Source organism: Lepeophtheirus salmonis, chromosome 2 (assembly GCF_016086655.4).
Source record: "Lepeophtheirus salmonis chromosome 2, UVic_Lsal_1.4, whole genome shotgun sequence".
In the NCBI taxonomy this organism is placed as follows: domain Eukaryota; kingdom Metazoa; phylum Arthropoda; class Copepoda; order Siphonostomatoida; family Caligidae; genus Lepeophtheirus; species Lepeophtheirus salmonis.
The window spans coordinates 1,155,913-1,171,935 of record NC_052132.2 but is presented as its reverse complement, the minus strand read 5'-3'; the positions used below and the strand labels follow the sequence as shown (position 1 = coordinate 1,171,935).

The window sequence follows — 16,023 nt, the reverse complement described above, 5'->3', positions numbered from 1 at the left end:
AGGTATCTTACTCAAATTACTTTCTAATTTTTATTTTGTAAAATTAAAGATAAGAAAATATTATTCCTTCGATTTCAGATTAACTCTGAAGATCCTAAGAGCAAAATATAAACAGCAAATTCCTAATACTAACGCCTTAAAATTTGTTTATCTTCCTTAAACTAAAGAAACCCGAAATCGAGGGAGAAAGTATTTGTATTATCAAAATTACTTTAATGTCTCTTTTAAAAAATTTTATTTTCACTCATTCAACCCTGTCAAAGTTAAGAAATCCTTAATATAGTCCTTTCAGGGAAATGTTTGGCCCCTCCCACCTTCAAAATGAGTATTCAATCCTACATATTTGATCCCTTTTGTGAACCATTTTTCATAAAATATCTCTATTGAGTAACTTTTACAAAAATGGATTTATATTGTCTGGATTGGCGAATAAAATATTTTGAGGATGAGATGCCTGGGGGATATTTCGTAAAAAAACTTAGTACGAGAATCAAAGAGAAAATTATCATCACACCTGAGAACTGATAACTGATTCAAGATATTTATACTGAAAAAATTTGACATGCGACCAAATTATGTGGTTTCGGAGCAATTTTGGAATTTTTTTAGAAATCACAAAAACCAACCCCTTCCCGAAATATTATCATGCTAATGCCCTTGATGTGTGGTTTTCTATATAATAAAGTGTCTTTTATTTAAAATACATATTAAAGGCCATATTTATTTCTTTTTGTGTATTGTTTAACATAAAAGTATTTTCTCTTTGACAGGGAATGTTTAAAGAAAATATGGCTCTAATACACCCCAAGCCTTGCTAATACAATGCCAAGTTGAAGGGGGTATGAAAAAGCCACATTTTGTCATTTGCAACGAAGTTTTGTCAGCTGAATCGATGAAGCCAACAAAATTAAATCTTAGAAATGTTAAATGAGTTAAATTTTTATCTCCAATGACCAAATGCAATATACCTAGATTTGTCAAACAGATCCAAGCATTCCAAGAATTTACATGTTGTCGAACTTATTTGCTTTCTTTGTAGAAAAGTATGTTCTACATTAAATTATAAATAGAAGAATACTTTCTGCCCAAAATAAACATGAAGATGAAATTTCAAGATATTTTTCTAATTCATCTGACAGATAATTTGCTTTGAAAATCCCATTTACCATCAGAGATGCAGATATTCCAGAAGAATGCATATAATGAGTTCATTAAACTTATTACCTGCAATTCAACAAAACCCGATTTTCCACAAAAAAGTTAGTTACATAATTTTGGATCAAGAGTTTGCAGTCTTATTCCCCTTCCTTTTCCAACATCATACTTTTGTAAAACAGGATTTTAAACTTCTTAGTTATCAAAAATAAATACGGAAACATACTTTTTGCAGAAGATACACCTTCAAATACTCCTCCAAAGATTATAGGTCTGGTAAAAAAGAAGCAAGAAAACCCTTTTTTCTGATATTTCTTGGTTTTCGTAATTTAGAACTTGGGAAATCATATCAAGGGGTACACCCGTGTGAAAACAGAAACAAAAAAGGAACGTTTGGGAACTGGTGTATTAGAAGTATACAGTTTTGATAGACAGTAAAGGGTAAAGTCCTTTTATAGGTCAGTTTCATATAATAGTTTATCATTTTCTCAATTTCACTGTTAAAAAAAATGTATTTATTCTTCTAAAATTTGATTTTATAGGCATTGAAGAAGTCCAAAAACAACAATTCTGATGTCACAAGAAAACGCTCTATAATTGTACTCAGAGTTGTAAATGCTTTGCATTTTTCAGAGTGTGTTTCATTATTTTGATTGAAAACTATATAATTTCAATGAATAGTTATTTTGCCCTCAGTAGATTTTGTTATCATTATTCTTTCATGTTTGAAGAGAAACATACAAATATAAAGTGGAGACTTTCAAAAAGTGTTTGTGCTCATGAATGACAAAATGTAACATTGATGATTTGTTGGAACGTTATAATTGTAAATCTGTGTTGGACTCGGTGTAGAATATAAGATTTACATATGAGTAATTAAAGGATATTTTTTTATCCAAAAAAAAACAGGATGGGACTTTTTTTTCTTTTTTCTGGATGCAACTAATCACAGTATACGTCACGACAGCTGAACTGCTTTTTTCCAAAACCATTTTCAGTTTGACAATATTAGCATTATTATTATTTATTTTCCGGTTGCTTTCTTTTTCAAACATAAAGTTCTTCTAAGTTATCACTTTTTGTATTCACAGCATTATTGAGTTTACATATATCTCACAGGGAGTGGCGTGTGACCACAAAAAACTTTTATTTAGCGTCATAAATGGGATTCAAGTGAATTTTGTAGATTGAAATAGTTTTAATATCTTTTAATAAACAGATAGTTATCTTTATTGAATCTTTCAACCTTTCCTTCTCATGAAAAAGACTACAAAAATACTTGAAATTAAAAGGTGATTTGCCAGTTCTTTCCAACGCAGAGTTCATCCTTGATATGTTTCTGGAAACTGTTCACAGCTAATTAATTAATGTGCTCAATACATATAAGGGTAGTAAGAAAAAAAAGTGACAAAAAATTGCAAGAATTGCTAAGGATTAAGGAATACCATTTAAGAAATCATTATTTTTTTTTTCAATATTGAATTGTTACATTCTTACAAATAAAACAGAAACACCTCTTCATATTTTCCTCCCTTTTCATGAAAAATATATCTATTTTAGCCTCAACCAAACTAAATTTAAAAATAAGAATGCCCCGGGTGAGGCTCGAACTCACGGCCTTCAGATTATGAGACTGACGCGCTGCCTACTGCGCTACCGAGGCAGGTATCTTACTAAAATTACTTTCTAATTTTTATTTTGTAAAATTAAAGATAAGAAAATATTATTCCTTCGATTTCAGATTAACTCTGAAGATCCTAAGAGCAAAATATAAACAGCAAATTCCTAATACTAACGCCTTAAAATTTGTTTATCTTCCTTAAACTAAAGAAACCCGAAAGCGAGGGAGAAAGTATTTGTATTATCAACAATTACTTTTTAATTAATGTCTCTTTTAGAAAATTTTATTTTTCTCATTCAACCCTGTCAAAGTTAAGAAATCCTTAATATAGTCCTTTCAGGGAAATGTTTGGCCCCTCCCACCCAAAAAAGTATTCAATCCTACATATTTGATCCCTTTTGTGAACCATTTTTCATAAAATATCTCTATTGAGTAACTTTTACAAAAATGGATTTATATTGTCTGGATTGGCGAATAAAATATTTTGAGGATGAGATGCCTGGGGGATATTTCGTAGCTTAGTACGTTGAGAACTGATAACTGATTCAAGATATTTATACTGAAAAAAAAATTTGGACATGCGACCAAATTATGTGGCGGAGCAATTTTGGAATTTTTTTTTAGAAATCACAAAAACCAACCCCTTCCCGAAATATTATCATGCTAATGCCCTTGATGTGTGGTTTTCTATATAATAAAGTGTCTTTTATTTAAAATACATATTAAAGGCCATATTTATTTCTTTTTTGTGTATTGTTTAACATAAAAGTATTTTCTCTTACTTCCATGGGAATGTTTAAAGAAAATATGGCTCTAATACACCCCCAAGCCTTGCTAATACAATGTCAAGTTGAAGGGGGTATGAAAAAGCCACATTTTGTCATTTGCAACGAAGTTTTGTCAGCTGAATCGATGAAGCCAACAAAATTAAATCTTAGAAATGTTAAATGAGTTAAATTTGTATCTCCAATGACCAAATGCAATATACCTAGATTTGTCAAACAGATCCAAGCATTCCAAGAATTTACATGTTGTCGAACTTATTTGCTTTCTTTGTAGAAAAGTATGTTCTACATTAAATTATAAATAGAAGAATACTTTCTGCCCAAAATAAACATGAAGATGAAATTTCAAGATATTTTTCTAATTCATCTGACAGATAATTTGCTTTGCTAGAATCCCATTTACCATCAGAGATGCAGATATTCCAGAAGAATGCATATGATGAGTTCATTAAACTCATTACCTGCAATTCAACAAAACCCGATTTTCCACAAAAGTTAGTTACATAATTTTGGATCAAGAGTTTGCAGTCTTATTCCCCTTCCTTTTCCAACATCATACTTTTGTAAAACAGGATTTTAAACTTCTTAGTTATCAAAAATAAATACGGAAACATACTTTTTGCAGAAGATACACCTTCAAATACTCCTCCAAAGATTATAGGTCTGGTAAAAAAGAAGCAAGAAAACCCGTTTTTCTGATATTTCTTGGTTTTCGTAATTTAGAACTTGGGAAATCATATCAAGGGGTCACAGAAACAAAAAGGAACGTTTGGGAACTGGTGTATTAGAAGTATACAGTTTTGATAGACAGTAAAGGGTAAAGTCCTTTTATAGGTCAGTTTCATATAATAGTTTATCATTTTCTCAATTTCACTGTTAAAAAAAATGTATTTATTCTTCTAAAATTTGATTTTATAGGCATTGAAGAAGTCCAAAAACAACAATTCTGATGTCACAAGAAAACGCTCTATAATTGTACTCAGAGTTGTAAATGCTTTGCATTTTTCAGAGTGTGTTTCATTATTTTGATTGAAAACTATATAATTTCAATGAATAGTTATTTTGCCCTTAGTAGATTTTGTTATCATTATTCTTTCATGTTTGAAGAGAGAACATACAAATATAAAGTGGAGACTTTCAAGAAGTGTTTGTGCTCATGAATGACAAAATGTAACATTGATGATTTGTTGGAACGTTATAATTGTAAATCTGTGTTGGACTCGGTGTAGAATATAAGATTTACATATGAGTAATTAAAGGATATTTTTTTATCCAAAAAAAAACAGGATGGGACTTTTTTTTCTTTTCTGGATGCAACTAATCACAGTATACGTCACGACAGCTGAACTGCTTTTTTCCAAAACCATTTTCAGTTTGACAATATTAGCATTATTATTATTTATTTTCCGGTTGCTTTCTTTTTCAAACATAAAGTTCTTCTAAGTTATCACTTTTTGTATTCACAGCATTATTGAGTTTACATATATCTCACAGGGAGTGGCGTGTGACCACAAAAAACTTTTATTTAGCGTCATAAATGGGATTCAAGTGAATTTTGTAGATTGAAATAGTTTTAATATCTTTTAATAAACAGATAGTTATCTTTATTGAATCTTTCAACCTTTCCTTCTCATGAAAAAGACTACAAAAATACTGGAAATTAAAAGGTGATTTGCCAGTTCTTTCCAACGCAGAGTTCATCCTTGATATGTTTCTGGAAACTGTTCACAGCTAATTAATTAATGTGCTCAATACATATAAGGGTAGTAAGAAAAAAAGTGACAAAAAATTGCAAGAATTGCTGATGATTTAGGAATACCATTTAAGAAATCATTATTTTTTTTTTTTCAATATTGAATTGTTACATTCTTACAAATAAAACAGAAACACCTCTTCATATTTTCCTCCCTTTTCATGAAAAATATATCTATCTTAGCCTCAACCAAACTAAATTTAAAAATAAGAATGCCCCGGGTGAGGCTCGAACTCACGGCCTTCAGATTATGAGACTGACGCGCTGCCTACTGCGCTACCGAGGCAGGTATCTTTCTAAAATTACTTTCTAATTTTTATTTTGTAAAATTAAAGATAAGAAAATATTATTCCTTCGATTTCAGATTAACTCTGAAAATCCTAAGAGCAAAATATAAACAGCAAATTCCTAATACTAACGCCTTAAAATTTGTTTATCTTCCTTAAACTAAAGAAACCCGAAAGCGAGGGAGAAAGTATTTGTATTATCAACAATTACTTTTTAATTAATGTCTCTTTTAGAAAATTTTATTTTTCTCATTCAACCCTGTCAAAGTTAAGAAATCCTTAATATAGTCCTTTCAGGGAAATGTTTGGCCCCTCCCACCCAAAAAAGTATTCAATCCTACATATTTGATCCCTTTTGTGAACCATTTTTCATAAAATATCTCTATTGAGTAACTTTTACAAAAATGGATTTATATTGTCTGGATTGGCGAATAAAATATTTTGAGGATGAGATGCCTGGGGGATATTTCGTAGCTTAGTACGTTGAGAACTGATAACTGATTCAAGATATTTATACTGAAAAAAGGACATGCGACCAAATTATGTGGCGGAGCAATTTTGGAATTTTTTTTTAGAAATCACAAAAACCAACCCCTTCCCGAAATATTATCATGCTAATGCCCTTGATGTGTGGTTTTCTATATAATAAAGTGTATTTTATTTAAAATACATATTAAAGGCCATATTTATTTCTTTTTGGTGTATTGTTTAACATAAAAGTATTTTCTCTTACTTCCATAGGAATGTTTAAAGAAAATATGGCTCTAATACACCCCCAAGCCTTGCTAATACAATGCCAAGTTGAAGGGGGTATGAAGAAGCCACATTTTGTCATTTGCAACGAAGTTTTGTCAGCTGAATCGATGAAGCCAACAAAATTAAATCTTAGAAATGTTAAATGAGTTAAATTTGTATCTCCAATGACCAAATGCAATATACCTAGATTTGTCAAACAGATCCAAGCATTCCAAGAATTTACATGTTGTCGAACTTATTTGCTTTCGTTGTGGGAAAATATTTTCTCTTACTTCCGAGTCATTTGCCAATAGAAACAAGCACTTCTACAAAAAAGGGCATTATCAACTTGGATTCTCGTTGGTAACAAGTTATCGAACAGAACTTGGCTTAAATTAAATTATTGTCATATTTCTTATAAAACATTAAAATAAAGCGAAAAATACGAAATTACTTTTTCCCCAACTGAATATTAAAAGAAAGTCAAAATATTAAAGTTAAAAAAATACCTCTTACTTGGGGCACCAATCAAGAGCAGAGTCGATACCACATGCCTCCAGTCCCCCTAAAATTGGTTTTAGACACAAGCATGTTCTTTTGTAGCCATTTAACTATTAAATGACTCTCATAATTGAAAAAAAATGTATATTATATGAAAAGTAAATTATTTGATTTTAAATAATAATAAAAAAACTATTGTACCTATTAAATTTCTTAAAATTAATGAAGTTATGCCATAAATTTAAAGTTTTTAAGTTAATATTCACATAAGTCATTTTATTAAAAATTATTGTAGGAAACAAATAGTTTCTAATGAGTAGTTATACATAAAATTAAAGGAACACTCTTAAATTTGAAAAAAAAAACAAGAGTTAAAATATTAAAACATATCGACGACTTTTTAATTCAGTTTAACCTAGTATCAAAGTAAAACTACATATTATCTTATTTTATATTATAACTTAATACTACTAATGACTAATTTCATTTTTTTTATTATTTATTTTTATAAATAATATTGACCCAGAGCATTTTTATATTATAAGATCAAGATATACTTACCCACTATATAATTGTTGATAAAATAATTTTACTTTGAAAATACGCAACATTTCTTTAGATTACACCAAACCTCGACATTTTACAATAGGTTGGGGAAAAAGTGATTGCGTATTTTTCACTTAGTTTCAATGCTTTATAAGATGGGTCATAATCATCCTATTTAAGCCACGTATACCCTGTTTTGTTCAATAACTTGTTGCCAACCAGAATCCAACTTACTAAGACCTTTCTTGTAGAAGCCCATGTCCATTTTGGAAGAAAGCTCAGACAACTAATTTTCATAGGCGTCTATTGAGACCAAATTGTACACAAAGGAAGTTTACCATAGAAATAAACAGATAGAAGTCACTTGGTGCCAGATTCAGACTCTAGGGTTGATTTATGAGAACTTCCCATCCGAGCTCCTGAATCTTCTGGCGTATCACGAGAGATGTTTGTGGCCTGGTGTTGTCTTAATCAAACACAATTCCTTTCCTATTCACTAATGCTTGCTGTTTTTGTTCGATCGCCAGCCTCAAACTGTCGAGTTATTCACAGTAAAGGGTAGAATTTAGTGTTTGGTAATAGAGTAGTAGATTATTCCCTTGTCAATCCCCCCCAAACACACAACATCGCCCATTGAATCCTGTCTTGGCAACAGTATAGGGCGCTTTATTAGCTTTCAACCCCGATTTATTGTTGCTTGACAATGAAGAAAGTGATTCATTTTCCATCATTAGTGTTAATCGGCTTCAGAAATTGATCGATTATGTTTAAAGGAACCAGCAATGAGCTGATGGAAATTTGATCTATGAGTTTTTATTGCATCAACTCCTGTGCCTCCCTAAAATCCGGTTTCTTTTTGTATTCAGCCGTCTGCAAATGTTTCAAATCGGTTTTATGATTGACATTTTGCTCCAGAACGATTAACATGACGGTCTAACTCGATATTTTCCAAGATTCTATCATCATTTTCAATGACAGGTCTGCCAGTGCGTGGTGAATCATTCACTTCCACCACAGCTGCACGACTTTGTTTGAACCACTGTTGTGCATCACTAACCGAAAGAATAGTGGCCTTATAAACATCGCCAATAACTTGGTCGCTAGTGACATGTTTTCAATGTAAAATATAACAAATTTCTCTCTTTGATAGTTCCATTCTCGACGCACTATAATTCACAGCTGAACCAGTCAAGCGCATACTATTCAAAAGCGTTTACAGTATACACAGACACCTTTAAATTACCTAATCGTTGGATCCGATGTGACAAATTATGAACAAGATATACTTAGTTAAAAAGAAGAGAGCGGGAAATACAAAATTACTTTGTCCCCAACCTAATGTGCAAATATTGTTTCGTAATTTATTACTAAATACACACAATGATATCTTTTTTGGCAAATTACAATAAGGAATAACGGACTAAGCTTTAAAACAAATTAAAGAATTGCGCCTGTTAGCTTGACTAGATTCTTGATCATACTGATATCTATTTCCCCAGCCAGATGTTGTTTTTAAATGATACAACAAATAACGTCACTTTATAATTTTCTACAATTTGTCACCTTGTGCCGTAAGCACCTTTTTCCCCCTTGTTAATTCAGTTAACTGGGTGAGTTCATAGGGGAACCCTCAATGAATAAGTTGTTAGGGAGTAGTCATATTTTTCCACTTTATTCGAGAAAAAAAAGTGTCACTATGATCCTTATCTTATAGTTTTCGTTTCGCCACTTATTCTATTACTTTGTGTATGACGACTACCACAATGAAACCTCTCTAACACAAAAATACACCATTTATTTTGCTGTCAGCTGTCGATTACTTTGCCTCATTTTATGCCTCAGAGCTATTTCATGACATATTTTTTATGAGAAAAATAAACCAATTAGTAAGTTATAATATTTTTGCTTTGTTTCCAACAGGCCAGGAATAGAACTTTTGTTAATCCCACGTCGTATTCATATATATATTGGCCATTTATATGAAGAAATTTTGGCTATGATATAGAAATACAAATGTATAGAACGTTACGCTTTTCATACAATATTAAAAGAGCAATATAATAATGGAGGATCGATTAAAATACTATGTAGGATTTTATTAGTATCAAATATATACATAATATGGCAATGATGGTCCGGTAGTTCTCAAGAGATAAATAGCAGTTGAATGATGATTACCTTATTTCACCCCTTTTTTCTGGGTTTTTTTTTCTTTTTGGAGGGAAAAGTTGTGTGATACAACAAAGGTACCAGGACATTGGCAAGAGTTACTCCGATTTCCATACCCAATTCTACTCTTAATCCAACTACACTATTAAGCTTTTAAATATAATTTCTTGTCATACTGGGTCAATATCATGAAAATACCACCTTATAAATAATATACAATTTAGTTAATTGAATGTCTCAGCTTGCAAAGTTTAATTAAATTATAAATATAATGATGTATAGAGTAAATGGCAGAGGAACAAATGAAAAGGGACCCAATGGTTGTCGAAAAAATGGTAGGAAATAAAAAGGTAAAGTGTGGAAGTGGAGAAAATGGCAAGATTCTTGTATAATATTATAATAATTCATGTTGGTCAATCCACAAGAATTAAGGGATTAGCTCTTCTTTTATTCGAACCTCTTTTGCATTTTTTTTATATTGATATATATAAGATATATTTTATAGGTATTATATCATTTTCAAAGAATCGGTCCATTTCTTCCACTTATGCACTTTTTTTCTGACATGTTTACTTAAAGTCAATATAATAAATACACATTCAGAAATGAAAGTGAATATATTGGTTTATGCGCAAGAAGAGTTTGCAATTATTGCCTCCGCCAAAAAAGTTGAACAGAAGTCATTATTTTGTCTCTCTTTGTTAGTTAATTAGTTTTTTTTTCTGTTGGGTTATTTCCATTATATTTAAACAAATGAAATATATCCAAGGTTGATTTATGTAAAAAATATTTAAGAATGGCGTTTATGTAGTGAAAATTATACTTCCAAAAAAATAGTTTTAAAATCGGCATACTGGTTAGTGAGATTTTTTGAAAAATCTTAACCACAAGGTTGTGCTTTATATTGAAAAAGTTTAATCACTAATTTACGAGGTCATACTTATGAAAGAAGTATTGTTTTGCTATCAAACTATATGTTTTTTTGGGGTGAGGAGCTTGAATTTTGGGTTATAATCAGTTTAAAACTAAGGACAAACAATGATTTTCAATATTTTTATGTTAAATTAACATTCAATTTGTATAGTTTTGAAAAAAAGTTGAATAAAAAATTAATAAAAAAAATAAGTAGAATATGGAACTCTTGAAGAAATCCATAATATTTTTTGTTCAAAATTTTGTGCAATCATTCATTTTCAATTTGGGCCCCAAAGATATGCCTTTCGAAACATAAAAACATTAAAAATCGTTGCTTTCTTTTAGCTTTACACTATTTTTATCATCAAATTTATGCTCCCTTCGCCGAAAAACAAATAATTTGATACCAAAATCATACTTATTTTATAAGTATGCCTTCTAAAATCAGTGGTTAATTTTTGTCAATTTGTGATCCGGGGACATGACACAAAAAATCTTGACTATGTTCATTCTTTGGGTCAAAAAATTACAGCTCTGATGTCCCTTAATGATAAGTTTCGCTAACTATCGGAAACCCTTTGATGTTCAAATATAAATCATTATAGTAAGGTTCATCTAATGTTCTTTTCAAAATCTTTTTGTAGAATATGTTTCATTCATTGAAGCTCAGAGAGTGCAAAAGCTCTCATATTACGTTATATAATAATATTTACAACGATTTCTTTGATTATCAATTTTTGGTTTATTATTCATTTAATCAGTATTCGTTCTTTTAAGTCAAAAATACAAAATAATATATATTGAGTATTGATTACACAAATACTTTTTTGCATATATTTAAAAAAGTATAATTATAACAAAAATATACCCATAAAAGTATCAAATTTCATTTGAGAAATCCTTTTAAAGCATCAATCAACTTATAGTCATATACAAGGAAAATTTACCAGGTGATGATGATACATTGATTTTTTGGAATAAACTGAGTATGCAGTTCGTCAACACAAAAGCAATCTTGAACAAGTATCAAGAAATGAAAAAATCTTTAGTCTAATTGTGAACTTTAAAAGTGTATATGATTCCATTTTTAATGGACATATTTTTTTGTATCTTGTCAAGCTTTTTTATCTACTCTCAAATGAGAAAGAAAAGTTTGGAAAATAACGTAATATGCTATCTAGAATACTGTAATTTTTTTTGTTGATTACCTTTGGAGAAGTGGATTTTAGCCTGTGGGCCTCAACCCCAAAATGGAGATGCAACACCAATGCCAAGGGGTCCTTCATTGATTTTGAGCAGAATGTGTATGTTATAAAAACTGTGTAAAACATATTAATAAAAATCACCCCCCTAGCTCATTGATAACGCGCTCGGGAGAGGTTATTCTTTCGAATTCAATGCTTGTACATTTGCGCCCAGGTGATTTCCAGAGACAGAAATATACTTTATGTATACGGATTTCAACAAAAGATTCCTAGTTTAGATATGGTCAATATAATACTATAATGTTTACTTTTACTTAATCAGTGCAACCCCATCTTACCCAATTAAAGGAACATTAAAAAAATAATAATATGATAACCCCTATATATTGAAGAATGTTTTTGAGGAGAGTAGCTTGGCTTTCATAATGTTTCAAATAAATTAATGCTATGAAACTAAATGGAACAGTTACCTAAGTCACTCAATGAAACATCAAAGCCAGTATTGAAGATGTTTGTTTTCTGTTTCGTTTTGGTAGACCCCCCGCTATTGTTGTTATAATCCACCAATTTAGGAAGAGATAAGCCAAATTTGTCAGCCTCTGTCTGTTTTTTTCCTCTTTGAGCCTATATTTTTGTAAGAAAAACGTGTCCATGGGGTCAAGATATTTTCTTTAAAGACGATTCTTCACTCAAAAGCATCAACAGTTCCGTATTAAGCATTGTAGAAGTCTTATTAATTACATCAAATAACATGGTAATTGTAGGAATTTCTTCTCCAATGAAGGATTTAATGAAGTGCAGTAGGTGATTTGACAGAAATTTAACAGATATATCATTAACTAGTTAAAAATACAAATGTAATCAAGATTCATTTCTGAAGAAAATAACATGAGGTTGCTTCTGTGCTTACACACTTTGGTCAATAGCTATTAACCTCTACTTTTTGAAAAGACAATTACAATGAAAATTAAAAACTCTTTTGTATTGGTTTTATCATAAGCATTGCTTTAGGCAAAGACAAAAATGGGGGTCATTTTTAGCAGAATATGTACTTAGTTGGGTTCTTATTTTTTTTTTTTTTTAACATTTAGTTAAATGGAGTTGCAGAGATTAAGTATAAACATTATAGTCTTACATTTACTCCATCGAACCTAGGAATCTTTTGATGAAATCCATATAGGGTAAGCTACCCATCGTCAGACACATCGAAGACGTGTTGATGTTCATATATTTTATATAGACATCGTACGTTATATTTGAGATTTTTTGAAAACAGCACATTGATAAATATGTTCGTAAGAAGTTTTTATCAAAATATTTTTATTCAAAGATAGAATAAAGAGGTTATTAAAGATTTAAAAACACTAACAAAAAATGCCCAAAATTCATACATTCGGACAATTTTCAAATCTATGAATTTAATTTTGGACATTATTCGAATCATATTTCTTAATTTCAGACAACATTAAATAGCAAAAATATAGGACAAAAATATTTATAGGAGTGCAAAGGCTGTTCGAATATTTATCTCTTGGGTGGATAAAATTCAAGATACAACATACATACTCTTGTACGCAGATGAATCCCTGATTATTTGGTAATCCTTCAGATGAAGGATCTCATATTATTTTCTGAGGACGAATAGAGGGAGGAAAAGACACACGGTGGATAAACTAGAAGAATAAATTAGAAAAAGAAGAATCCTCCTTCCTCCTTTTGCCATATTAATATAATTCATAAAGGTTGATGTCTGTGTTTCCAACTCCGTCTCGGAAAGGAATATAATGTACCTTGTTCTGCGAAATGGTGTCATTTATTCTATGAGTACCTCCAATATCCGATTCACTGTGAAAATACTACTCGGAGTCTAACTTTTGCCAAGTATATATGGAGTCTTTTGGAGTCCGAGTCGCTTCACTTCAACTCATGGAACCTCGGGAAATAATCCTTTTGCAAAGATGTGCTATAATTCTGAGGTCTTGTTTGCTCCTATCGTCAACTCCAGAAAGTTAAATCCTCATTTCCAATACGATCCTATATTTCATTGAGACTCTTCCATGTCAAAATGTATATTATTCTGATAATATGTTGGATCAATTAGGAGTAGGAATTGTCACCAACTCTAAGTCCTTCATTTACTTCTACAATTAAGAGTTATCATTTGTATTCGGATAGATAATGTTGATTTTAAAGCCTTTTACATTCTTAAGTTCCATTTGTCAATATTAATTATTAATTACTCCACCACTATCTCCTTTAGACATTTCATTACTTTGTTACAAAATCCAAGTTAATCCTCTGTTTTGAGAAAGGCTTCATTCACTTACTGGAAGATTCATGTTCGATTTGATTCAACTTATTAATAAGCAAGGAAGTCAATGGACTACCTTGCACCTCGATAACTTTATGTATTTAAGTATACAAAAAGGCGTTGAGTTCCTTGAGAATTAAAGAACTAATAAATTACAATTTGCCACTCTGTTATTGCTAAATTCAGTTTCTCATTGATTCAATGATCAAATATTGTTTTCATTATACTTAATTTATAGCTTTATTAATTTATTATTATAGCATACAATTCATAAATGAATTAATTTGACTTCTTCATTGATTAATTAGTTCAAATATACCGCCTTGATGGGGTAATAAACCATTGGGAAAGGTGGAACATAATATTGGATATAGGATCTTCTGCTATCTCATATTTTTCCCTCAAGAAAAGGTATTCATCCAAATATCTTCTAGATTCAATTCCCCACATTGACAATGCTTCAAGGAGAATAGTCGCTTTAATCCAGTTAAACTTCATGTTGGCACGAACACCTGTTAGGGTATCCATGACAATTATTTATGGTTGAAAACAAAATGTTGATAATTTCTGAAGTTGATGAGTTGGAGTGAAGCCACTTGAACTCTGAGAGACTCCATACGATACTGGGATAGTTCTAATGCGGAGAGAGATTTAAATGTCAATCAAATACGTATTGGAGGTATCCATGGAATAAATGACATTATCCTGCTGAGGTGGACCCGTTATATTCCTCGCAAAGATGGAGTTGTATGCACGTATATGATAATGTGAATATCACACACCATAAAATATAGAAGTGTTGAATTTTATCTACAAATTATTAGAGCCTCGAAATATATAGTTTTGTTTCTCCAAAAACTATATCATCAAATTCTATCGATCGATTCGAATTTTTACAGGATTATTTATAAATGTGTGAAGATTACATTACAATCTCTTTTGATATCCTTGGTTGAAGTAACAAAGAATTGTCGTGATTTAACTCTTAAGTAAAACGTCCTACGATGTGTAACTTACTCTACATATAGTATATTTCTTTCTATAGGAATCATCCGGGCGCGAACCTACACGCATTCAGTTGAAGGGAATAACTTTTCCCCAGCGCGTTATTTTATAAAGTTAAAGTGCAGGAATTAAGAGAAATGCTCCAGATGCCCCCCCTTCTCATTAAGAAACTACAGTGTGGGATCACAAGTGGTAGAACCCTTTCTCCCTCATAAGATAATATGGGTACCTACTTTACAAAAAGGTAGAGGTCAACCGATATAGATTTTTTTGAGAGAGAGAAAACAAAATAATGGTCAGTCGATTTTTTAGACTATGAATATTTTGTCTTTAAATAAACTACTATTAACTAAATAATATTCATACTCAAATGAATTCTGCATATTATATAGGTTGGGTTGGACTTGTTCACACTTTTTCAGTCCTTTTGATCATTTTCTCAAAAATTTTCGAACTTTGTTCTCTTTTTCCCCGTTCATTCGATCATTTCTAAAAGTTAAAATAAAAATAAAACATATATAAAAATAATTTAGTTGGAACGATAAAAGTGAATGTTCCCGCGACTAAATGTCAATAAATCCACTAAATTTAGAGCTCATCAATGTATAGTATTACATTTTTTGATATTTTTGAAAATAGCAGTCAAGCTTGGTCTAACGACGTATAACCACCTTAAGCGGCCATATCCAGTTTTCAAAGTAAGAATTGTTACAAAATTAAAAGAACTTGGTTTGAGGGGTCACCTGCAAAATTAAGTTGTTTTTTCAGTTTCTTTTGCCTGATTGCTGATCAGGCTTTTTTTAAGCCCATTTTCTTCCAAGCAGAAGTCATCGTCAACACACAATCAGTCTTCTTAACCAAGACAAGCCATCAAAAAAGGTAATATTTCGGTCAGATTCTCAATCGGCAATTGTTGCTGTTCTAAATCTGTTTACAAAATGTGACACATTTAAGAATTTTTGAGGAATCGAATGAGTTGGTCCATCAGTTTTGACCAGATTACATGTATTATATATAATAATAAGTTGTATGCAT

The 16,023-nt window shown here is 30.8% G+C and overlaps 2 non-coding genes across 2 annotated transcripts; both read right to left on the bottom strand.

Annotated features, from left to right (window-relative positions):
- Positions 1-2,745: 2,745 nt before the first annotated feature.
- TRNAM-CAU (transfer RNA methionine (anticodon CAU)) lies at positions 2,746-2,818 on the bottom strand. Its single transcript has one exon. It is a non-coding gene; the product is annotated as a tRNA-Met (tRNA).
- A 2,709-nt stretch (positions 2,819-5,527) lies between these two features.
- Positions 5,528-5,600, bottom strand: TRNAM-CAU (transfer RNA methionine (anticodon CAU)). Its single transcript has one exon. It is a non-coding gene; the product is annotated as a tRNA-Met (tRNA).
- Between the last annotated feature and the right edge of the window lie 10,423 nt (positions 5,601-16,023).